General features: G+C 43.5%; 1 protein-coding gene across 1 annotated transcript in view; it reads right to left on the bottom strand.

The window, feature by feature from the left end:
* LOC115472179 (proton channel OTOP2-like) overlaps positions 1-8742 on the bottom strand; it is a 52118-nt gene extending 43376 nt beyond the window's left edge. The window contains exon 1 of the mRNA XM_030206334.1: positions 8603-8742. The gene's annotated coding sequence lies outside the window, so the exon portion shown is untranslated. The remainder of the gene's footprint in view (positions 1-8602) is intronic.
* Positions 8743-25594: the final 16852 nt, after the last annotated feature.

Below are 25594 nucleotides of genomic sequence, written 5' to 3' on the forward strand. Positions count from 1 at the left end.
GTAGTGGGTTTTGGGGGGGATTTGGGGGGCTCAGCACGCAAGGTAAGGGAGCTATGTACCTGGGAGCTACTGTTTTTGTTTTTTTTTTAATTTTTAGAAGTGCTCCCTAGGGTTCCCGGTTGGTGTCCTGGCATGTGAGGGGGGCAAATGCTGACTCCTCCCATGGCCAAATGCCTTGCATTCGCTGGGTTTGAGATGGCCGGGCCCGGTTTCCATTATGGCTGAAAAACGAAGCCGGCCATCTCCTCTACACCCGGCGATCGATTTAGCCGGCTCCATCCGCATTTCGAAAATACGTTTGGCTCCGCCCCCTTGTGGCGCCGGCCCCAAAGATGGCCGGCCAGCTATTTGGCCGGCGCCATTCGATTATGCCCCTCCATGTCTCATAGTTTCTAGTCACATTTGTTTAGGACCTGGAAGAACCAAGGGAAAATCATTTATGGAATGTAGCACGCGGGAAGGTATGTGTAGAATCATAAAAAGAGTCAGATAATCCAGGAAACCCATCTTAAATGCCTTGAAAGTAATAACTAAAACCTTATAAATGATCCTTTGTTCGATAGGAAGCCAGTGCTTCCCCTTAAGCAAAGGAGTAACATGATCAAACTTCTTTGCATGAAATAATAACCTAATTGCTATACTTTGAATTGATTGCGGGTTTTTTTTTAATGTTGAATGTGGAAGACCAGAATAAATTATGTTACAGTAGTCCAATTTTGTAATGAGGTGAGAAAGAATAAATTGATGAATAATATGAGGATCAAAAAGATGTCTGACAGAACATAATTGACGAAGAACAGAGAAACGAGCCTTATATGAAGGTGACATCTGTGACCCAAATGAAAGTTTTGAATCAAGAAAGACACTTAATATTTGAAAGAATCAACTGGCATAATAGTAGTTCCAGATAAAGAAAGTGTGTAAGACGGTTGAGGTAGATGGCCGATGATCCAATGTGCAACAGTTGTTTACTTATTTAAACCAGTCTGTGGTCTAACACAGCATCAAGACACTTCTGAGGACAACCTAAAGACGGTGAGAAAGAATTTGTTGGATATACTAGTAAAATATCATCTGCATAGAAATGTGTAGATATTAACATTTGATTGGATTCAACAGATCGCCAAAACCTGTCGCTTCTTTATCTACAATATTAGCAAAATTCGTCCCTTCCTTTCTGAATACGCTGCCAGAACCCTTATCCACACCCTTGTCGCCTCTCGCTTGGACTATTGCAATTTACTTCTCACTGGTCTTCCGCTCAGCCATCTGTCTCCTCTCCAATCTGTCCAAAATTCTGCGGCACGACTTGTTTTCCGTCAGAATCGTTATACCCACACTAGCCCGCTCCTCAAGTCACTTCACTGGCTCCCTGTCCGCTTCCGCATTCAGTTTAAACTTCTCATACTGACCTTTAAATGCATCCACTCTGCAGCCACCCCATTACCTCTCCGCTCTCATCTCTCCCTACATTCCTCCCCGTGAACTCCGCTCGCTTGACAAATCTCTCTTGTCATCCTCCTTCTCCTCCACTGCTAACTCCAGGCTTCGCTCCTTTTCTCTCGCGGCACCTTATGCCTGGAATAGACTTCCTGGACCTATACGTCTAGCTCCATCTCTACCTGTTTTCAAATCTATGCTGAAAACCCACCTTTTCACTGCTGCTTTTAGCTCCTAGCCAGAATTGCCCTCCCCTTGTCCCTTCCTCCCTTCTCAGCCATTACTTCCCTCACCCGTAACTGTCTTGTTTGTCTGTATTACTTAGATTGTAAGCTCTTTTGAGCAGGGACTGTCTCTTTGTGTCAGGTGTTCAGCGCTGCATGCGTCTGGTAGCGCTATACAAATGCAAATAATAATAATAATAATTTGATAAGAGCAGCTAAGGAACTCAAGAGCAGGTAAAATAAAAGATGAGAAAGAATGGAGCCCTGAGGGACTCCACAGTATAAAGACTGGGTATCAGAAAAGGTCTTAGCAGAAGTAACTTTAAAAGTTCTATTTGTTAAGAAAGACGAAAACCAACATAAAACAACCCCTGAGATCCCTAATGATGATATGTAAGAAAGAAGCAGAGTTGGGGTGAACCAAATCAAAAGCAACCGATAAATCGACGATACTACAAGAACTACGTAATCCCTGTCTAAATGAGAATGAATTTCACTTAATAATGCAGTGTGAACTGACTCGCTACTGAAATGTGGTCTGAAACCTGATTGCCTTGGATGCAATGCTAATGATTTATCAACAAAAGACAAAATACAATCTTTTCTAAAATCTTAGACAAAAACATAAGTTGGACACCTGGTGGTAATGAGCAGGTATTGCAGGATCAAGTGAAGCTTTCTTCAGAATTGGACATACAACAGCAGTTTTCCAAGTGGTTGGGACTTGCCCAATGGTTAGACTGTGATTTACTATTGACAACAACAGTGGAGGGAGAAGATTAGGATCTGGCATATTCAGCCATGAAGAAGGGAAAGGGAAATGGGACTTGATATACCGCCTTTCTGTGGTATTTTGCAACTATATTCAAAGCAGTTTACATATATACAGGTACTTATTTTGTACCTGGGGCAACAGAGGGTTAAGTGACTTGCCCAAAGTCACAAGGAGCTGCAGTGGGAATTGAACCCAGTTCCCCAGGATCAAAGTCCACTGCACTAACCACTAGGCACCTCCTCCACTAGCAACATTCCATGTAGAATCTCAAATAGTAGCAACATTCTAGAATCTCAAATAGTAGCAGCAGCAACATTCCATGTAGAATCTTCAAACAGTAGCAACATTCCAGAATCTCAAATAGTAGCAACAACAACAACATTCCATGTAGAATCTCAAATAGGGAAATGGAAATGGGACTTGATATACCGCCTTTCTGAGGTTTTTGCAACTACATTCAAAGCAGTTTACATAGATTCAGGTACTTATTTTGTACCAGGGGCAATGGAGGGTTAAGTGACTTGCCCACAGTCACAAGGAGCTGCAGTGGGAATCAAAGCCAGTTCCCCAGGATCAAAGTCCGCTGCACTAACCACTAGGCTACTCCTCCACTCCAGGGAAGGTATCAAGAGAGCAATAGGTAGGTCTTAATGTACCAAGAGTTTTTTTTGAAGTGATATTAAAGATTGCAACTGAAAAGAAGACCAAACTGATGAACCAATATGCACAGAAAGAGTTTCACTTATTTGTTGATCATGACAGCTTGTGCAGGTTACAGTCTTAAAGTCAGTAAGGAGCCCTTTTACTAAGCTGCTTAAGCGTCTACGTGCGCTCAATGTGTGCCAAAATGGAGTTACTGCACAGCTACTGTGTGGCTCTTGTGGTAATTTCATTTTTGGCACACGTCCAATACGCATGGCCGAAAAATCATTTTTATTTTCTGCTGCGCTTGCCGGACACGCGCCAAGTGGCATTTGTTGCGTGTAGGTCACATCATCTCAAAAAAGATATAAAGGAATTGGAGAAGGTGCACAGAAGGGCGACGAAAATGATAAAAGGGATGGGACAACTACCTTATGAGGAAAGGTTAAGAAGGCTAGGACTCTTTAGCCTGGAGAAAAGGTGGCTGAGGGGTGATATGATAGAGGTCTACAAAATTTTGAGTGGGGTAGAGCGGACAGATGTGAAGCGTTTGTTTACGCTTTCTAACAATAATAGAACCAGGGGACACAAGATGAAATTAGAATGTGGTAGGTTTAAAACAAATTGGAGAAAGTTTTTCTTTACTCAGCGCATGGTTAGACTCTGGAACTCATTGCCGGAGAAGGTAGTGACGGTAGCTGGCCTTGCTGAGTTTAAAGGGGGTCTGGACAGATTCCTGAAGGAAAAGTCCATTGATCGTTATTAAATTTTGGGGTTTTGCCAGGTTCTTGGGGCCTGGATTGGCCGCTGTCGGAAACGGAGTGCTGGGCTTGATGGACCTTTGGTCTTTTCCCAGCGTGGCAGTGCTTATGTACTTATGTAGGTCATTACCGCCCGGTTACCGTGTGAGACTTTACTGTTAGGTCAATGACTGGCGGTAAGGTCTGAGGCCCAAAATGGGTGTGCAGCACAGCAATTTTCATTTTGCTGCACATCGATTTTTGGCAACATTTTTTAAAAAGACCTTTTTTACAGATGCGCTGAAAAATGATTCTGCGCGCCCAAGACCTGCGCCCACACTACCGCAGGCCATTTTTCAGTGCACCTTAGTAAAAGGACCCCTAAGTTTCTGTGGTTACAAAAAGATTCCCTGTAAGTCCTCTTTTCTAGCGATCTTACTTTCATGTCCTGATCAACAAATAACTGGGTAATATGGTTTGCTACAAACTTTCTAATAAAAAACAATTAAAAAAAAAAAGAAAAGAGAAAGGGTTCCAGTTTCACAAGGAGTGAGAGGAACAGTATTATTTAAATTAATGAGATTTAGGATCTGGAATGTGCAATGGTGGGAAAGATTTCGGCAATTCCGAAATCTTGGACAAAAAATAATTGAGATAAAACTTGAGGTGAAGGGCATAATAGGATTAATATCCCTACGGGAACTCAACAGTTGCTGAAAAATAACATAGATATCTTTAGAAATATTGGTAGATTTCTTTAACTTTTTTCAAAAATAGAATCACATGAGCTTTCTTAAATTGAAAATTACAGTCCCTATGCAGTTGTTTACAAGACTCTGTCCTGTGAATTTCTAGATTTTCTCCACCTTCTCTCTGCACTACGATATTGTCTCTTTAACAACCGTAAGCCAGGATGAAACCAACGATTCATACGTGTCGTACCACCCCTATGAAGTTGGAGTGGGTCCAACTTTTCAGTTGAATCAGAAAGCACAGAATGATAAAACTGAGCCTGTGAATCCAAGGACTGCATCTCAAAGTCAGGAGGCACAGAGAACGATGGTAGAGATGCAGTCGTTGAGTCAACTTAAGAAGGTTTTCTAGACCATTATCCTGAACTCGCAACATTAACGGAAGGAAAAGATAAAGATAATGAACGATGAAAGTGATTAGCTAAATGTTCTGACCAAGAAAGCAAAGAAGTTGAGAAATCAGTGGAAGCAAACAATGAATTATCAGAGGAAAGAATCAAATCCAGAGTATGTCCAGCTGAATGGGTGGGGAAAGAAATCTACTGTTTCAAATTAAGATATGATATCATTGTTAAAAAAATTGAGTTTACATGTGGGTGTACTGTTACCTTTTGCTGCTCCATCCTAGGAATTAATTCTCTTAACATAAGGCTTAATACGTTTCATGTTGCTAGATTCATCTTTGGATCAGGCAGCTTTTGTGAAGTTAGCTCCTGAATAACTTACATTGGCTAAGATTAGAACCTCAAAATTCAATTTAAAATAGCCTTTGTGGTCTATAAATGTGTTTATGGTGCTAATTCAGATATGGTAGGAAACCTGCTTATATTCCCAAGTCATAGAGAGCATCTAAGGACTTCTAAATATCTGTCTCTTGATGTCCCTTCTGTAAAAAAAAAAACACGTGATTGAAGTCTATTTGGGAACATTCTTTTGCCCTACAAGGCACAAAAATATGGAATTGTCTACCTATAGCAGTTTGCTTAACTACTCCTTACAGTTATTTTTAAAAGGTTTTAAAAACGTATTTGTTCGCTTCTTAATGTTATGTTTTATAAAAATGACTTTGATGGATATTTTTTAAAATTAAGATTAGATTATTGATTTAATGTAATTCTATACAGTTGGGATACCTCTTCACTCTATGATCTGCTTTGAATTGCAAGTTAAAAGTGGAATAGAAATTGCAGAATAGAATAGAATGAGACTAAAGGCAAGGGAAAAAAAAAAGCAATGAAAAATCAGTGTGGCCGTCTAGTTACAACTGTTGTCTGAGAATCAGGGAAAACAGGGTTCAGATCCCACTGCTACCCCTAACTGTTTTTATGAGCTTGGGCAAGTCCTCTTGTTTCCTCTTGCCTGAGGTACCCCTTTCCATTACGAGCTCTATTGGGCAGGGATTTATCATACCTGAATTATAAAAATGCTGTAAATGCAAATCGATTGTAAAGACTAGGGGACACTCACCATGAGGATACTAAGAAGTACATTTAAAACAAATTGGAGTTAAGTTCTCTAACTTGTTACCTGAGGATATGGTAAAAGCAGTTAGCATAGCTGGGTTTAAAAAAAGGTTTGGACACATTTCTGGAGGAAAAGTTCATTACCATTATTAAGGTAAACCTAGGGAAAGCCACTGCTTATCCCTGGTGGTAAGTAGCACAGAATATTGCTGATTTCTGGGATTTTGCCAGGTACTTGTGATCTGGATTGACCACTGTTAGAAGCAGGATACTGGGCCAGATGGACCTTTTGGTCTGGCCCAGTATGGCTATTCTTATGAACATTGTTTGGAAAGATGAACCAAGCATCGGACTCCAAATTATGACACAGTACAGGACAAAGCTCTGAGGTGGAGAATGGACTTGAAAGGAAGGTTGACAGGAAACACCATAAAAGAAGGCTGAATTGACTCTGAAAGACAAAATCAACTTTTCCCTCTTCATCGATTTCCTTCATATAATTCATTGTCCAGAAATGCTGATGAGCCTGACCTATTTGAGACATCCACAGGTAATGCAAAGTAATTCTCACCTGAAGAAGGGGCTTCTATGGTTTCAAAAACTCAGGCCCGTCATCGTCATTGGATGGCTCTTATACTGCTCTAACAAAAGATGTCAGACCTTGCAAAGACTCCAATAGCCTCCCGAGAAGTATGTCTCTCCCCCCCCCCCCCCCACCCTTTTCAGGGCCTAGTAAGGGGAGCAAAGAGGTATTGCATTTTATGACATATGCAATTTGACTTATTCTAAGATTTATGTTCTTTTTGTGCTTTCATAATGAAAAACAGATTGATTGATTGATTGATTGATTGATTGCTTTTATCTTGTTTTGCTGTCTTGTAGCTATTTTAGTTGCTGATATACAATATGGCAAAATTATGGGGAGGTCAATTTTAAAAACCCATTTGCCAAGGTAAATAGGGGGTATGAAAATTGCCCACTCTGAATATGTATAGAAGCACATTCAGGGATCAGGAGGAACAGCCTAATGGCTAGAGAATCAATCAGGGAAGCCAGGTTCAAATCCCACTGCAGCTCCTTCTGCCTGTATGTAAGTCATGTCACCCTTCGTTGCCTCAGATACCAGCTTAGATTGTAAACCCTTCAATTTTGCTTTTTGAACATTGCAGATGCATTTTCCAGAGAGAAAAAGTCCACAGGGAAAACAGGCAACAGATCTCTGTAAGTACTTAATGCTGAGGCTATTTTCAGTTTTGGAAATTGGTAGTAAGCCAGTGGGTAAAAGTTCCCCCACAGACTTGCCTCAGAACTCACAGTTTGAAAATGGCCTTGACTGCCTTGCTGGAGCATTGTCTGACTGGGGTCAGCCTGGTGGCACTGCAGATGGACAATTCCCAGGCCTGGTTTACTACTTACTACTTAACATTTCTAGAGCGCTACTAGGGTTACGCAGCGCTGTACAGTTTAACAAAGAAGGACAGTCCCTGCTCAAAGGAGCTTACAATCTAAAGGACGAAATGTCAAGTTGGGGTAGTCTAGATTTCCTCAATGGAGGTATAATGGTTATGTGCCGAAGGCGACATCAAAGAGGTGGGCTTTGAGTAAGGTTTCAGCTCCTTAAGCCAGCTGGTGTTGGAGATGCTGCAGAAACAGTGTCGGCAGCCCCTGGAGGGGAAGGATTTTCAGTCACGACTCAAAGGTGACACCAACCAACTAGACGCTGCATGTGTACCCCACCCCAGAGGGGGCTGCATTATGTGCATCATCCCGAGGGCTATTCTGTAACAACTAGGCTGAGGGGGTATAGAGTAAAATAAGGATAGACCTTAAGTTGCTGCAAATGAAAACTTATAGCACTGAAGTCCAATAGGTCTGGTCCTGACTGTGCTCAAAGCTCAGAGGAACAGAAGGAGACTATTGGGTGAGCTTTCCCAATAAATGAGTTTTGCAAAAGAAATAGAAATTGACAAGCTTTCCTTTAGTAACCCTCACTGCAAACAGCAAATACAAATCCAGAATGATTTGACCTGCCAAGCCTTCGGGTCATCCTAGAAACACAAGTAGACTGAACCTGTCTTGTCAAATCTGCTCATTTGGAGAAAGCAGAGATCCCTTACACACAGCACTGCAGGCTCTTCTAATGCCTTTCATTGAAAGGACTGACCCGAATTTCGACTTAATTGACAGGTTTTTTTCCCCTTGGGCACTTGAGAACATTTTTCTACCTCGATATAATTTGTTTGCTTTTCTGTTCAACATTGCGTATTTTATATTAATGATGTATATTTTTTGTATTCTGCCTTGGAAAAGGTGGGTTGTAAATAAACAAACAAGCCATAAATCATAAATCATCAAACACTTCTATGTATGAATAGAATGGGGCGGCATTTTGGATCAAGATCCACAGACTGAGGGTGGATGGGCCAGGTAATGTATGTGATCCATTGTATTGCTTTGAAATCTACCACCCGGACCCTATCTACCCAGTCAGAAATAAGAATTTTGCTTCTACTTGGTTTCCTTGGCCAACGTATTTTTAACAAATAACTAGTTCAGAGCTTCTTACCAGGTTGACGTGTGGAGCCGGTTTCCTCTGCTGCTGGGGTATTCAGGTTTTCTCGTTCACATCTGCTTTTCACTTTTCCAGAGGAAGCTGAATGCAGAACAGGCCACACTGTCCGACTTCTCTCCCTTGACGATGCTGTAAAAATTCTCATCAAAGTGCCTAGCCCGTGGGTTGCAGTCAACCTCTATAGGCTGGGACACGGGTGGCATAACTATTAATTATTCTGAGCAAACCTGTTCTCTCTGTGACCAGGCACTCCCTTAACCTATAGCACGTGGAATGCCGAAGATGTTTTATTACACCATAAAGAGGGAGAGAGAAGAAAAAAATCATAGCGCTTCATTCATATCACCGTAGGGAACTGAGCTCTGGCACAGAGGTGGAGTGTGAAGTTGATGTAATACACCACAGAACAGGTCTGAGTTGACTCTGAAAATAATTCCTTCGTATTTCCTTCTTCACTTTCTCATCACATGCTTCATTAACACTTCTTCACTGTTATCTGTGATGAATATTTTTGCCTTGCTGGGATGAAGCAGTAAAATATAAAAAAAAACCCTGCTGCTGTACTTGAGCTGAGACCCAGATCCTATGAGTTTCTGTCCTTCCAGCCAGCTTTGGTCTGTGCCCAACAGGAAGCTTTAAGCTTCTGGTGCCTCCCCGGGGCACTGACTCAAATTTTAATGGGGTGGATAGGGAGAATTTGAACTACATGTGCAATCTGTGTTACCTGCTACTTAAAACCAGATTCACTTGTTTTGCAAATCAGTGATCAAAATTATGGAATCCACTCTGCAGCTTTCTCCTTGAATCACAACTCATAGGTGACTGTCAGTGTCTGCTAAGGATGGCAGCCAGAAAATTGTCGTTTTGTTTTTTTTCTTTGTTTCAAAATATATGTCATTAATAGTTCTCACTCTTTCACAGTAACATAGTAGATGACGGCACATAAAGACCTGTACGGTCCATCCAGCCTGCCCAACAAAATACCATATGTGTGCATGATAGTGTGTGCATGAGCGAATCATCATGTATGTGTGCTCATGTACAAATACCCCCAAATCCAAATTCACACTTAGGACTACATTCAGTATTTGCTGCCCACGCTAAGCTCTATTCTATAAATTGCACTCCGAGTTGGGTGCCATTTATAGACTAGCATGTGGAGTTGGGATCCATGCCCAACTTGTAATGCTTTCCACAAGGAGAGGTGAGCCCTTGTACTCGATGAGGGAAACCCCTCACCGGGCTGTCGGTCAAAACCCCGAGTTCCCCCTGTGTCTCCCACCGTTCCCCAGGGGTTGAGCCCCTGAGTGCGGGTAGCCAACAGCAGAGAGAACAAAGTCCAGCACAAAGTCCACAGGATTAGACCAGGCAGCAGTCAGTAGCAGGTCCAGGGACAGACAGAGGTCAATACCAGGCAGCGGTCAATAGCAGATCCAGGGACAGGCAGAGGTCGATACCAGGCAGCGGTCAGTAGCAGGTCCAGGGACAGGCAGAGGTTGATACCAGGCAGCAGTCAGTAGTAGATCCAAAAGCACTGCAACTAATCAGCGAACTGAGTAGACGCCTAAGCACGGAAGGACTGAGGGCAGAGTCTTAAATAGTATAGAAATTAGGCCCAAACTAGCACAGCGGAAATCAAGATGGCTGCCCCCATCGGTGACACCCTAAGCCCAAATATGGGCTTCCTTCCTGAAGCTGCCCTACTTCAAGATGGCTGCTATAACTTAAGCTGCCCCCTACTAAGATGGCCGCCCAAACCTGGAACAAGCCCAAAACCAAGATAGCCATCCAATCCTCCGGTGCCCATACTCTGCATAGACAGGGAACGTGACACAACTTTTGTGTGTAAGGATTTGCACCTACTGAAATGGATTGCCTGGATTCTACAATACATCTTTAGTGAATGCCCTTGATCCGCCCATGCCCCTCCCATGGCCACACCCCCTTTTCAGTTATGTTCTAAAAGATTTACGTACACATCTTTATAGAATAGCGCTTAGCTAGATGCATGCGCAAATCCAATTTGTTGCCAATTAGTGCCAATAATTGATTGCTAGGAGCCAACTATTGGTGCTAATTGGTTCATTACTCAATTTAATTGCACAGGCAAATTGGGCAGAAAACAAACAACACAACGGAGATGACGATAAAAAGAAATAATATTTTAATGAGCTTCATATGACTTGACATGGCCGTGTTTCGGCTTGGATGGCCTGCATCAGGAGTGTTATTATTTCACCACAGACATAAAATTCCGTGGGGCACGAGTGCAGTATGGCTTCTCAACCTAAAGACCAAAACCCGTCGATCAAGGTTGTATAGATAACCTACAAATGTGAGTCAAACTCATTCAGTGAGAGTCGTAAAAGGTTTCCCACCAACGCTGGGACAACAAAGCGGGTGCCGTTTATAGAATCTGGGGGTTAGTTCACAAAGTTGCACGCGGAAGTTATAGAATAGGATTGGTTGAGTGTGTAACCTAATATAATAATGAGCTGATAACTGATGTTAACTAGCAGCAATTGGCACTATGTAGTGTTAATTGGAGCTCATTGACATCAATTAGCAGTTACTCTTACAACTGACCTTAGGCGGTATTCTATGAACTGTGCACATAGAATCCATAGCATGTAACTTTAAGGGGGCATGGGTGGGGGAGGGGGCGTGCCCAGAACTTGTGCACACATGTTATAGAGCACATGTAGTTATGCACCTAAGTGCAAAAATTACGCATGAGCACTTTGCCAGCCTTTGAGCTGATGTCAATTGCTCGCACCTAAAGTTAGGCTTATCAATACAGACTTACGTTAGTATTGTACAACGGTAGCTCCACGCGGAACTGCCATTATAGAATTGATGCCTAGCTCCCAAATATTTGGAACCAAACTTTAGGTGACCTCAGGGCCGCTGAAAAACCAAGCCAGATCTGGGGCAAACAATCTTGAGGGTGGCCCCCTCCTCAGGGCCCCCACCTGACAGTTGCTTACTGCTCGCACGGTCTGTCTCCTGCTCCTGCATTAACTCTGCTCTGTCTGTCACTGGTCCTTCTTCCTGCCGCTTCCCCTCCCGTCTATGCAGAAATAGGAAGTACTTCACATAGGAGGTGGGACGTAGCCGGCAGAGCAGAGTTAATGTGATAACCTGGCCCCAGGTGCAAGAGACCAATCCAGCCTTCTGCCTGTGCCGGCCACTGGAAGCCTGAAGAAAGTGGTTTTTCTATTGCTGGCACTTAGCCCCCACCTTTGGAAGTTGGGCCCAGGGGAATCTTGTGCCCCCTGCCCCCCCCCCCCTCTCGGCGGCAATGGGTGACCTTACTTGAATTTACCCCATAGTGCACACTTTAAGAAAAGCTCACACTCTGTGCACCATAGTACACACTCTTTCCTGATAGTCTGAACTATTATCGGCGGGTGACATCTGTTTCGAAGACAGTCCATCTCTAGTGTCTACTACTTTGAAAAAGCATTCTTCCATCTGATTCAGGAATGCTTACCCTATAATACCTGCCCTAAATAGATTTCATGGAGCCATCGTGGTATATGGGGCATGTTGAAAACAGATTAATACAAATCTATGGTTGTAATTTCACAGATTGCAAAATTTACTGTCACACCCAGAAAGATGCATACCCTACTTTGAACACATGTACGTAATAATTGTCCCCGATGTGGAAAGAGATGGGTTTGAACTGTGCAGGGTCATCCTAAGGGTTGTGTGGGCATTGTGCCCACATAGGGCACAAGGGAGGCGGCGCTGCAAAAATCACTTCCTGTCTATTGTCTTTCTTGTGGTGCAGTGGACAGAGAAGGGGTGCTAGAGGGATGCAAAATAAGACCAAGAATATCATAATGCCTCTGTATCGCTCCATGGTGTGACCCCACCTTGAGTATTGCGTTCAATTTTGCTTGCTGTATCTCAAAAAAGATAGAGAGAAATTAGAAAAGGTTCAAAGAAGAGCGACCAAAATGATAGAGGGGATGGAACTCCTCCCCTATGAGGAAAAGCTAAAGAGGTTGGGACTTTTCAGCTTGGAAAAGAGATGGTTGCAGGGGGGGGGGGAGGGGGGAGGATATAACTATTCCTGCCTCTGACATATTGATCATTCCTTTTTAGCTCTTTTCTGCCTCTCTCTCACCCTTCTTTGCCTCTTTTTTTACTTTTCAACTACCTATCAAATTTCCATCTTCTTCTTTCACCCACTAGCTCTCCCATTCCCCATCTTACTCCTCCCCATCCCTACTTTCTCTTTCATCTGATCTCTTATGCCTGAAATGTGACTGTTTACCCAAATTACTTTATAATTTACTCTCCACACCTGACTACTTCAATCAGTTTGTTACTAATGAACATTAACACATCACCCCCTTATCTCTTATGCCTGAAATGAACTGTTTGTCTAAATTACTTTATAATTTATAATTATAATTTATAATACTATTTTGTATTTCTCATTCCGGAAATGGCGATTGCCATTACGGCATAATGTAAGCCACATTGAGCCTGCAAAAAGGTGGGAAAATGTGGGATACAAATGCAACAAATAAATAAATAAATAAATATATCCTTAAATTTGAGGCAGTCATGAGACCCCCCTGTGAAATGGAGGCCCAGGGCAATCGCCCTGGTTGCCCCACCCCCCAAACACCACCCCTGCTTAAATTGCTTTAAATAAGGGCCCTATGTTTTCTAAATGCTTACTTTTGTGTGCATATACCCCTGGGCAATTTTACCTGGGTGTGTAAAAGGCTGTTCTGTGTTCAAATGATTGATAAATTACCCCCCAAAATGATTTGCCCATGGAGTGTCCTCAGTTCTTAGCCTATTGCTCCAACCACTGGACAACAAGTGGTTAAAACAAGGGTCTATTTGAACAGCGAGCTAATCTGTAATTTATTGGGTTAACCAAAGTTTTAAATGATCCCAGTTTTGTACCATTTTTTGTTTTGCAAGAACCCAGAAATCTCTATTCCAGACAGGTCAGTTCTGTGAGTCTACAGTGAAAATGTCCGTGCTAACTGCATTCAATTTTAGAAAAAAAACAACAACTACTATGGAACTTTGGAAGGCTAAGTGCTTTGAAAATATGCCATGTCTCCTTTCATATGTCTTTAGCAAAGAAGGGCAGAAAAGGTGTAGTTTCCCTGAAGTTATGAGTCAAGCTTTTATCGCTATCTTATTGCACTCAGTCCACTGGATTGCTTCAGCTCCTCTTGACAGGCTGGGGACAGGAGTTTTACCTCATGATTCAGCGACTGCACCTTTCAGGATATGTGGTTCAATGAGTTCATGATGCCCCATTTCTTCTTTTAATAAGTGCATCTTCTGAAAAAAAGAAAAAGCCAGTTATGCAAAATTGATGATGACAAGTCAAAATAGTTTCAAGGAACTGTTTGTGACTGCCAGTAAATTTTTAAAAACGTCCTACTGTGGTCATTAGTAGCACTGAATTGAACCCAGATTGTCATCAAATAACTACATTTCCTAAAAGCAAGGCAGATTTATGGATTGGCTCGTTTCTGCAGCACGGTGTTAGGGAACAGAGAGATCCTGCTTGAACAATAGGGCAAGAGGAAGGGAATTCAGGGGCCAATGCAATTAAACATGCTCAGGCTTTGTGCAGAACTCGCGTGGCTTTCGTGCACAATTTTGTGGGCACATACCCTCCAGATTCTATATAGCTCGCCCGGAGATCCGTGCCCAAATCCAAGCGGATTGTATAACAACGCGCGGAACTGAACAAGCTAACGAGTGCTGATAACAGCACCTAACAAGCAATAATGAGCACTAATTGGTACTAATTAGAATTTATGCGCACAACTCGTTAAGCGTATTCTCTAATGAAGCGCGTCAAAACTTGTAATGCGCGCAGGCAAAGAGGGGCATGGTTACGGGTGGGGACATGGGCGTTTCGTGGGCATTCCAAAATTTACGTGCGTAGTTATAGAATATGGCCCACTGCGCGTAAATCTATGTGCAGGGATTTACGCCATGTTTTCATTGGTATAAATGAATGCGCATAGTTTCAGGCGCTGAGATATCAACTAAGTATATTCTATATATTCTGTGTCGAAATCTAGGTGCTGCTTCTAGAATACGCTTAGTTGGCATGGATTTCTGCACTGGATTTTTAGGCACCAAATATAGAATCTCCTCCAGAGTGCAGAAAGGGGTCTTGCACACAGGCTAACCCTTGCATTAGACAGCTGTGTACAGCATTTTAAAATCAATTGCATAAAATGTATTTATTTGTTACATTTGTATCCCACATTTTCCCACCTATTTGCAGGCTCAATGTGGCTTACATAGTACCGTAGTGGCATTCGCCAGTCCGGTAAAGAAACAAATACAGGTGGTATTATGGTTGAGTAAGGAACATATGATTCAGTTACAATCGGAATAAAGGAGAGGAAAGATTATTTAGTGTCCAGTACAAGCTTTGGTTATGTTGTGTTGCAGAGTGCAGACATTTATGTTGGGTTGGCAGGGTATGCCTTTTTGAACAGGTAGGTCTTTAATGATTTCCTGAAGTTTAGGCAATCATAAGTTGCCTTCACAACTTTTGGCAGTGCATTCCATAATTGTGTGCTTATATAAGAGAAGCTGGATGCATAGGTTACTTTGTATTTAAGTCCTTTGCAGTTTGGGTAGTGGAAGTTTAGGTAGTGGAGGTTTAGATATGTTCGAGATGATCTGGTTATGTTTCTGAGTGGTAGGTCTATAAGTTTTGTCATATATCCCGGGACTTGGCCATAGATAATTTTGTGGACAAGGGTGCAGATTTTGAAAGTAATACGTTCTTTGATTGGCAGCCAATGCAGTCTTTCACGGAGGGGCTTGGCACTGTCGAATTGCGATTTGCCAAATATTAGTCTGACGGCTGTATTCTGAGCGGTCTGGAGTTTCTTTGTAAGTTGTTCTTTGCATCCAGCGTAAATTCCGTTGCAGTAGTCAACGTGACTTAGCACCACTGATTGTATTAGGTTACGAAATATTTCCCTCGGGAAGAAAGGTTTTAGGCGTTTAAGTTTCCACATCGAGTGGAACATTTTCTTTATTGTAGAGTTCACATGGCTCTCGAGGGTGAGGTTGCGGTCGATTGTCACACCGAGTATTTTCAGGCTGTTTGAAATAGGGAGGGTGTGTTCTGGGGTGATTAAGGTTGTTGGTTTGTATGTATTGTGTTGAGATGAGAGGATGAGACAATGTGTTTTTTCAGTATTCAGTTTCAATTGGAAGGAGTTTGCCCTTGAATCCATGGTATTCAAGCCGAGTTTAATTTCGTTATTGATTTCTGTTAGATCATGTCTGAAGGGAATGTAGATTGTAACATCATCTGTGTAGATGGTAAAATGGTGTGGTAGCCATGTTAGTCCACTTTTAAAAGTAATAAACTAGAAATAAAACCAGGGCCAGATTAAGACCAACTGATGCACTAGGCACAACTCAACAATGGTGCCCCTCAGTCCTTCCCAGGGGCGTAGCCAGATACCCAATTTTGGGTGGGCCTGGGTCCAAGATGGGTGGGCAGAAGAACTCTGCCTTGTACCACAAGTGATTTGATCTCTCTCTCTTGCATGCATGCCATATGGTCTCTCAAACATCCTCCCCTCCCGTGCATACCTTTTAAATAGCAGATTTTCATCGACAGCAAGCAGTAACTAATACACACTGCTCATGCTGGCCCCACAGCCTTCCCTCTGATGAAACTTCCTATTTTCGCATAGGTGGGAATACATCAGAGGGAAGGCTGTGGGGCCGGTGCGAGCAGTATATATCAGTCACCGCTCACTGCAGGCGAAGACCTGCTATTTACAAGGTATGCAGGAGGGACAGTTGTTGGGAGTTTTTGGCTGGTGAGGCTTGGAGATCTCTGCCAACCACATCATAGGTGTGCTGTTACTGGGTGGGCCTGAGCCCAAAGTGGGCTATGCCACTGGTCCTTCCATTGCTTAACTGAAAAGACATTAAGACTCAATAAGTGCTGAGAAATATCGGTATTATATGAAACAAGCAGGGGTGTAGCCAAAACTTAATTTTGGAGGGAGCCCAGGGGTGGACTGGTGTGGGGGGGAGCATTTTCTGTCCCCCCAGTCACTGCTGCCACCGAATCATACCTTTTCTGGTGGGGATGCTCAAGCCCTATCAGCTGAAGAGATTCGCCTCTGGAGCCCCCCCCAGCGAGGAAGGCCAGCAAGTGCTCTAGCCTCCAACGCTGATACTTCTGAGCATGCTCTGTTTAATGCATGAACTGAGCATGCGTGAAAGTGCCAGCGCTGGTGGCTGGAGCACCCCGCCAATTTCTTGCTGCTCGGGCAGCGTGGGCGGGGGAGTCCAGTGGTGAATCACTTTGGCTGGTGGGGCTTGAGCATCCGTGCTACCTATGCATCTGGTGCCACAAGGGGGCCTGAACCCCCCCCCCCCCCCACACACACACACACACACACCCTCACCCCCTGCTTGCTATGCTACTGGAAACTAAACATGATATATATTTATAATGATTAGATAAACACTGAAATTCATGTTGGATAATAGGTGGGGCAGACAGCAGAGAAAGAGTTAAGGGCATGATGAGGTAGAAAATTCTGTAGTGCCCCTCCTTCCCTTGGGGCCCTAAGCCTGTGCTTATGTTGCTTAATGGTTAATCCAGGACTGAATAAAAGAGAACAACAACAACAAAAAGATGATACCTTACTTATTGGACTAACTTAATATATTTTTGATTAGCTTTTGAAGGCAATACCTTCTTCAGATCAGAAATGAGCACATGATGACAAATATCAGAATCTATAAGTGAAATATAAGCATTCCAGGGAATAGTAGTGGTGGGGAGGGGGTGAGAAACAGGGAGAGATAGGTGGGTATTCAGAGGAAACAGGAGTTATGTCAAGAGGCGGGCCGCAGTAGGGAGATGAGGCCATGCCGGCGGCAGGGCAGCCTAGGGGAATCACTGCCGCTACTACTGCCACCTTTAGGAGAAGAAAACAATAAGGTAAACATGGGGAAGAGGGTTGAGGAGGGAAAGGGAGAGTGCCGTTCTCTGAAGAGTGCCGCCTGAGACCCCTGCCTCAGTTGGCCTAATGGTAGGGCCACCACTACTGCTTATTCTAGAAAAAAGCAGCGGATTTTCCCAAGTCCATCTTAATAATGGCTTATGGACTTTTCTTTTAGGAATTGGTCCAAACCTTTTTTTTTAAACCCTGCTAAGCTAAATGCTTTTACCATGTTCTCTGGCAACGAATTCCAGAGTTTAATTACATGTTGAGTGAGGAAATATTTTCTCCAATTATGTTCACATCAATAAAATACACAACCAATATCAATAGTCATGGGTCATGGTTTTGGATTTGATATATCTCCTTTCCGTGGAACAACCAAGGCGGTATACATTTATTATATGCAGCTACTTTCTCAGTTCCTAGTAGGCTCATAATCTAATATGGTGGGCAATAAATTTTCTTTAACATCTTTTTAAAAATACAAAAACAGTTTTGTAATTTGTAATAGACAGTGACTTTCTTATATGCATTACCACTCAGCTTTGAAAATATTATTGTACCACTACAATTCAATTCATGTATTAAGTATTTCATCATCACCCAACATTTACATTTTTTATATTTTTTTCTTTGCATATAAAAAAGTTTATAACTGGCACTATAAGGCTCCAAAATATATCAAAATGAACCAAATGCACTTATCTCAAATAGAGGAGAAATGGATGCAATCAGCTGATAGGCTGTGTAGCAACCAATCCAACAGCTAATATGCGGAGTAACAGCCAATGCAGCGGGTCGATGAATGAGGTGCTGAATGAAACAAATATAAGAACAATGGGATTGACAACAAATAAATGTATCATATCAAATTGCATATATCTGAATATTGCTTCCTTAAATTAACAGTAGGAGTAATATGATTTGAACTAGTAAAAAAGGCCTGTTTCTGACACAAATGAAATGGGCGCTAGCAAGGTTTTCTTCGGCTCCCCTGCAGCCACCCATGTCCAGCAACCCTCCTCTCCCCCTGCGCCCACTGCAGCCACCCATGTCCAGTGACCCCCTGCCCCCCCTGCAGCCACCCATGTCCAGCGACCCTCCTCTCTCCCCTGCCCCCCTCCTGCCACCCATTTCCAGTGAACCCCTGCCCCCCCTGCAGCCACCCATGTCCAGCGACCCTCCTCTCTCTCCTTTCCCCCCTCCAGCTACCCATGTCCAGCGACCCTTCTCTGGACATGGATCAGCTGTGAGGCATGTTTTTTTCCCCCGGGTTCTGAAGTTGACATCACAAAGGCTACGGTGATGTCAGCCTGATCTACGGAGCCTAGCAGACCAACTCGGAATGAGCCACGGACCCAGGCAAGTCAGAACGTTGGAGGTGAGAATTATTATATAGGATGCATCATAATGGGTCTAGTGACATCAGCTAGGGCTTCGGAGCCCATCTGTGAAGAAAGTTACAGACACAGGCAGGCAGGCGCATAGAATGTTGGAAGTGAGAATTATTATATAGGATGTGCAATTCCTAAAGACAATGGTGATGTTACTTTCGACAGGAGACGATATTTGCATTCAGCCCTGGAAATTTCAGTTACTGTAACATATAATTATGCCACTTTCTCCATACCTATGTGTTAACTTTCAAATCCATTCCTAGGGTAAGGATTCATTCCAGGCAATCATGAGGTCAAATCAGCTGCGAGAGTGCATACGATTGTGAACATTGGTGCTTACGTACTTTTTAAAATATTTGAGTTGAAATTCAGAGCAACTTATCAGCCAGAAACCAGCTGTTAGGTGCTAAATGCTAATTTGCAGTGGACTTAATCAGTTAGACCCCCTTTTACTAAGGCACGCTCACGTTTTTAGAGTGCGCTAAAACTGGGTGCGAGCTAAACATTAAAGATGCCAATGCATTCCTATGGGCATCTCTAACGTTTAGACCGTGCCCAATTTTAGAGCACACTAAAAACGTGAGCGTGCCTTAGTAAAAGCCCCCCTTAGTGCCGCTGAAAATAACAAGTCAAAACCTGCTATGGGGGGGGGGGGGGGGGGGTTCTGAGGTTGTAATCAGCAGTTGGCCAGTGAAGTGCTGATATTCAGCACATAAACAGACAAGTTAACCGTGGAGGAGTGGCCTAGTGGTTAGAGCACTGGTCTTGCAATCCAGAGGCGGCTGGTTCAAATCCCACTGCTGCTTCTTGTGATCTTGGCAAAGTCACTTAACCCTCCAATGTCTCAGGTACAAGCTTAGATTGTGAGCCCTCCTGGGACAGAGAAACATCCAGAGTACCTGAATGTAACTCACCTTGAGCTACTACTGAAAAAGGTGTGAGCAAAATCTAAATAAACCAATATGTGAGAATCTACATGGAATGTTGTTAGTGGAGGAGTAGCCTAGTGGTTAGTGCAGTGGAATATGGAATGTTGCTACTATTTGAGATTCTACATGGAATGTTGCTACTATTTGAGATTCTACATGGAATGTTAATGTTGCTATTCCACTAGCAACATTCCATGTAGAAGCCTGCCCTTGCAGATCAGCAATGTGGCCGCGCAGGCTTCTGTTTCTGTGAGTCTGACATCCTGCATGCCCCCGTGTTTTTCAAAATGGTTGCTGAGATTTACCATAGTAGCCTCGTGGGTCTCGGCAGCCATTTTTAAAACACGGTGGCGCCGGCGCTGCCATGAAGCTCTTCCTCCTCCCCCTCTGGGATTCTGTATGTGTGATTAACAGATGTGCTTGATGCACAACTCTTGAGCACATGTGCCAGACACCATCCTCCCGCTGCCACAACAGCTCAAAGCTAATAGCGTGCATATCATTTGCATACTATTAGCATCAAGTGTTAGGAAGTAATTCCTCGGTGCTGTTGTGGTGGCATTTTCTGGCTCTGTTCTGAACAGCACCAGAGTTTTGAGCATCGGGGCTTAAGAATTTGTCACACTTACTTGAAGGCTCTCTCACTCTTTGAGCACCTTCTCTCACTCATTACATCCTTATGGATATCTTGACACCGTAGACACCGAGTCTCACTCATTAAGAGTTTGTCACACTCACTTGAAGGCTCTCTCACTCTTTGAGCACCTTTTCTCACTCATTATATCCTTATGGATATCTTGACACCGTAGACACCGAGTCTCACTCATTAAGAGTTTGTCAACTCACTTGAAGGCTCTCTCACTCTTTGAGCACCTTCTCTCACTCAATACATCCTTATGGATATCCTGAGACCATAGACTCCGAGTTTCACTCATTAAGAGTTTGTCAACTCACTTGAAGGCTCTCTCACTCTTTGAGCACCTTCTCTCACTCAATACATCCTTATGGATATCCTGAGACCATAGACTCCGAGTTTCACTCATTAAGAGTTTGTCAACTCACTTGAAGGCTCTCTCACTCTTTGAGCACCTTCTCTCACTCATTAACATCCTTATGGATATCTTGACACCGTAGACACCGAGTCTCACTCATTAAGAGTTTGTCAACTCACTTGAAGGCTCTCTCACTCTTTGAGCACCTTCTCTCACTCAATACATCCTTATGGATATCCTGAGACCATAGATACCGAGTCTCAATCATTGTTTGTCAACTCACTTGAAGGCTTTCTCACTCTTTGAGCACCTTCTCTCAATCATTAACATCCTTATGGATATCCTGAGACCATAGACTCCGAGTTTCACTCATTAAGAGTTTGTCAACTCACTTGAAGGCTCTCTCACTCTTTGAGCACCTTCTCTCACTCAATACATCCTTATGGATATCCTGAGACCATAGACTCCGAGTTTCACTCATTAAGAGTTTGTCAACTCACTTGAAGGCTCTCTCACTCTTTGAGCACCTTCTCTCACTCATTAACATCCTTATGGATATCTTGACACCGTAGACACCGAGTCTCACTCATTAAGAGTTTGTCAACTCACTTGAAGGCTCTCTCACTCTTTGAGCACCTTCTCTCACTCAATACATCCTTATGGATATCCTGAGACCATAGACACCGAGTCTCAATCATTGTTTGTCAACTCACTTGAAGGCTTTCTCACTCTTTGAGCACCTTCTCTCAATCATTAAAGTTGCACTGCCTACTACCTCTCCCTGCTCGATCCCTTTTTCCTGCACCTACAAGTACACTGTGCTCTGAAAACTATGCAAATAGGGGCCGATATCTAGACTGCGAGAGGGAGCCCGGCTAACTCCCACAGTCATTGGTAAACCCAGAAATTCAATGTTGAGACCGTATCCAGTGACCGACATTGAATTTCCGGGGTTAGTTTGGCTGCTAAAAATAGTCAGTTAAGCTGATAGTCATCAGCTGACCAGCTAAGTTGTAGCGGCCAAAGTTAGACCTGCTATTTACGCGGGTCTATCTGGCTGCCAAACTTAGCTGGTCAGCCAATGAATTTTGGTGCTAACCAGCTGTCTCATGCTGAATATTAGCACTTAACTGGCTTTAGTCTATTTAACCGGCCAGGAGCTCTTCCTGGCAGGTTAAATAGTTTTAAATATCGACTGGATACTTTTAAGCCAGTTGGTGGAGAGAAATGATCAGCTATGAATAATTACCAGGTAATTACTTAAGGCCCCTTTTACTAAAGTGCAGTCAAATTTGTAGTTACTGCAGCTTAATGCGGGAATATACTGAGAGGTAGCTGCCAATTTTACAGGACACCCAATGGGGGCGGAGCCAGCATTTTCTAATGCTTGTCCTATGTTAGTGGCAATTAGCACATTGTACCTGGCTAACTGTGTGTTATCCAGCATGCGGTAAATAGTGATATTAGATACATTTTTTCCCTTCCTTCTTCTCTTTCCTATGTGATGGTTTATACTGTCTTTCACCATTTCTGAATTGATTTTCATTGTAAGGGAAAGGGATTTGATATACCACCTTTCTGTGGTTACAATCAAAGCGGTTTACATATTATATACAGGTACTTATTTTCTACCTGGGGCAACGGAGAGTTAAGTGACTTACTCAGAAGAAGCTGCAGTGTGAACCGAACCCAGTTCTCCTGGTTCTCAGGCCACTGCACTAACCATGAGGCTATATCTTGTGGATCTGGAAAATTTAGGATTAATATTTTAGTCTGAAAAATGTAATCTACAGCCTCCACCTGATTGCTTTACTTTAGAAATGTGAGCAACAACTGACAAGAAAACATTCACAGAGACCGCTTTGACAGTTCGTGAAAATTGTTCGCTTCTGATTGTGGGCTGTAGTCCCATTGTGTAAAATACAGCCTTGTATTTTTTCTCGGATTCAACATTGCAATCTAACATCGCATCATAAGACTCCTGAGGCAGGTGCTTTGGTGCCGAAACTCAGCAGCTGTGTCGAGTCACCTTTGATGTTATCCAATAAAAGACTTCAATCATCCATACGTCTCCTTCACTGTTTGGAAAGAGCCTATTCTCCCTACACATAAGTACATAAGTACATAAGTATTGCCATACTGGGAAAGACCAAAGGTCCATCAAGCCCAGCATCCTGTTTCCAACAATGGCCAATCCAGGTCACAAATACCTGGCAAGGTCCCAAAAAAGTACAAAACATTTTATACTGCTTATCCCAGACATAGTGGATTTTCCCCAAGTCCATTTATTAACGGTCTATGGACTTTTCCTTTAGGAAGCCGTCTAAACCTTTTAAAAACTCCGCTAAGCTAACTGCCTTTACCACATTCTCTGGCAACGAATTCCAGAGTTTAATTACACGTTGATAAAGAAAAATTTTCTCCGATTCGTTTTAAATTCACTACATTGTAGCTTCATCGCATGCCCCCAAGTCCTAGTATTTTTGGAAAGCGTGAACAGACTCCTTCTCTGCTCTACCTTTGGAACCTCTCCCAATACTGACTATACTTGTCAAAGGAGAGACCCGTTTCTGCCAATGCCTGCAGCTGGCCCTGATGAGAGAGAGAGAGAGAGAGAGAATCAGCCCGTCTATACCCAACCAGTTAGACATTTGTAGTAATAGCAAGAAACACGCTGTATCCTTTCAGAGGCACTGTATTTTTATGCTGGGTTTTTTTTTCATTTGCAAAGCAATTGCTCACTTAAATCTTTCTAAATCTCACTCTTGGCCTTCAATTTCAATCTTTGGGTGTTAGATCTTACTCCTTGGGACAGAGGAATTCGCCTTTGGCATCTCTGTGAAAGTAACTGTGGGGGTCACCAACACAGGTTTTGGGAAACCCGAGAGTAGAAACCTCTGTCAGACAATCAAAAAGAGGTGTATTCCAGACTTGAACTCTGCTTCGGAAAGATCTTTCAATGTGCAACAGACAATTCAGTTAACAAGCTGTAGGGCAGTCCTATGAAATTGGAACAAGTACATTTTTGATTAACTTTTGAGAGCACGCTCTTGAACCAGCATTCCCTGAAGTATGGAAGGAATTGTAGTCTGTGGCTCTCTGCCAAAGACTGTTTCTGCGATCGTTGGGTTAGATAAAGTTGTGACAATAGGTAACAATTTTCCGACATCTCTGTGAAGAGAAAGGCTCATGGCACCATAGCCTGGTAGAAGCAGTTTCCAATCGAGCTGAAAATCTGAAGGAGCAAAAGCAAACTGGTGACCCCAAAATACAGTTAAACTAAAGAAAAGGACATGAAATGAGATTGAAGGGGGGCAGACTCAAGAAAAATGTCAGGAAGTATTTCTTCACAGAGAGAGTGGTGGATGCTTGGAATGCCCTCCCGCGGGAGGTGGTGGAGAGGAAAACGGTAACGGAATTCAAACATGCGTGGGATAAACATAAAGGAATCCTGTTCAGAAGGAAAGGATCCTCAGGAGCTTAACCGAGATTGGATAGCAGAGCCGGTAGTGGAAGGCGGGGCTGGAGGTTGGGAGGCGGGGATAGTGCGGGGCAGACTTATACGGTCTGTGCCAGAGCCAGTGGTGGGAGGCAGGACTGGAGGTTGGGAGGCAGGGATAGCGCTGGGCAGACTTATACGGTCTGTGCCAGAGCCGCTGGTGGGAGGTGGGGATAGTGCTGGGCAGACTTATACGGTCTATGCCAGAGCCGGTGGTTGGGAGGCGGGGCTAGTGCTGGGCAGACTTATATACACAAAAGTAGCACACATGAGTTGTCTTGTTGGGCAGACTGGATGGACCGTGCAGGTCTTTTTCTGCCGTCATCTACTATGTTACTATGTAAAAGGCAACTCATAGGATGGCATTTCTTTCACTTAATTGAAGCTGCTTCATCCAGCCATCACATTGCTTCTTTCAAAATCCTAAAACACACCCAATAGCAAACAATACTAGTTATTTTTAAAATAGTAACTGATTATTAGAAAATGTAATTCCTCTTGTCATAATGCTCATGCAAAGACTGACTAATGCTGTTTCTCTCAAAAGGAACAAACAGGAGACAGGATTGCAAGGAGATGATCTATGCCCCTGGCAAGTCACATACCTTACATAACACTGTTTCAGCATCACTTTTTGGCATGGAGGTGAGTCACAAGATTGTCAAGATACGGGAACAGTGGTCTAACAAGAACATAGGGCACATATCTTGAATCCGATCAATGCTGGGGATTGAAAGAATAATACTTCATTACTTTCTGTTATCTGATCTGGCCGTAACCTAACTCCCTTACCATGTGGGAGACAGCATTTGGGATCAGCAGGGCCGCCGAGAGCTGGAGCAGGGCCCGGGACAAGGCCTCCCCCGGGCCCCCCCACCGAGGTCGCCGCCCACCCGAGATCGCCGGGCCCCGCCCACCCGAGGTCGCCACCCACCCGTGGTCGCCGGGCCCCCCTCCACCTGCTATCAGGTCAGGCCCTCGGAACTAACCTTAAGCCTCCTTTCACTTCGCAGCAAGCAGCGGCAGGGCAGACCTCTCCTCCGTCCTTCCGTGCCCCGCCCTCACGGACGTTACGTCAGGCGAGGGCGGGACATGGAAGGAAGGAGTGGCCTGACCTGCTGCTGCTTGCTGCGAGGTGAAAGGAGACTTAAGGTTAGTTCTGGGAGTGACGGA

Source organism: Microcaecilia unicolor, chromosome 6 (genome assembly GCF_901765095.1).
Source record: "Microcaecilia unicolor chromosome 6, aMicUni1.1, whole genome shotgun sequence".
NCBI lineage: Eukaryota > Metazoa > Chordata > Amphibia > Gymnophiona > Siphonopidae > Microcaecilia > Microcaecilia unicolor.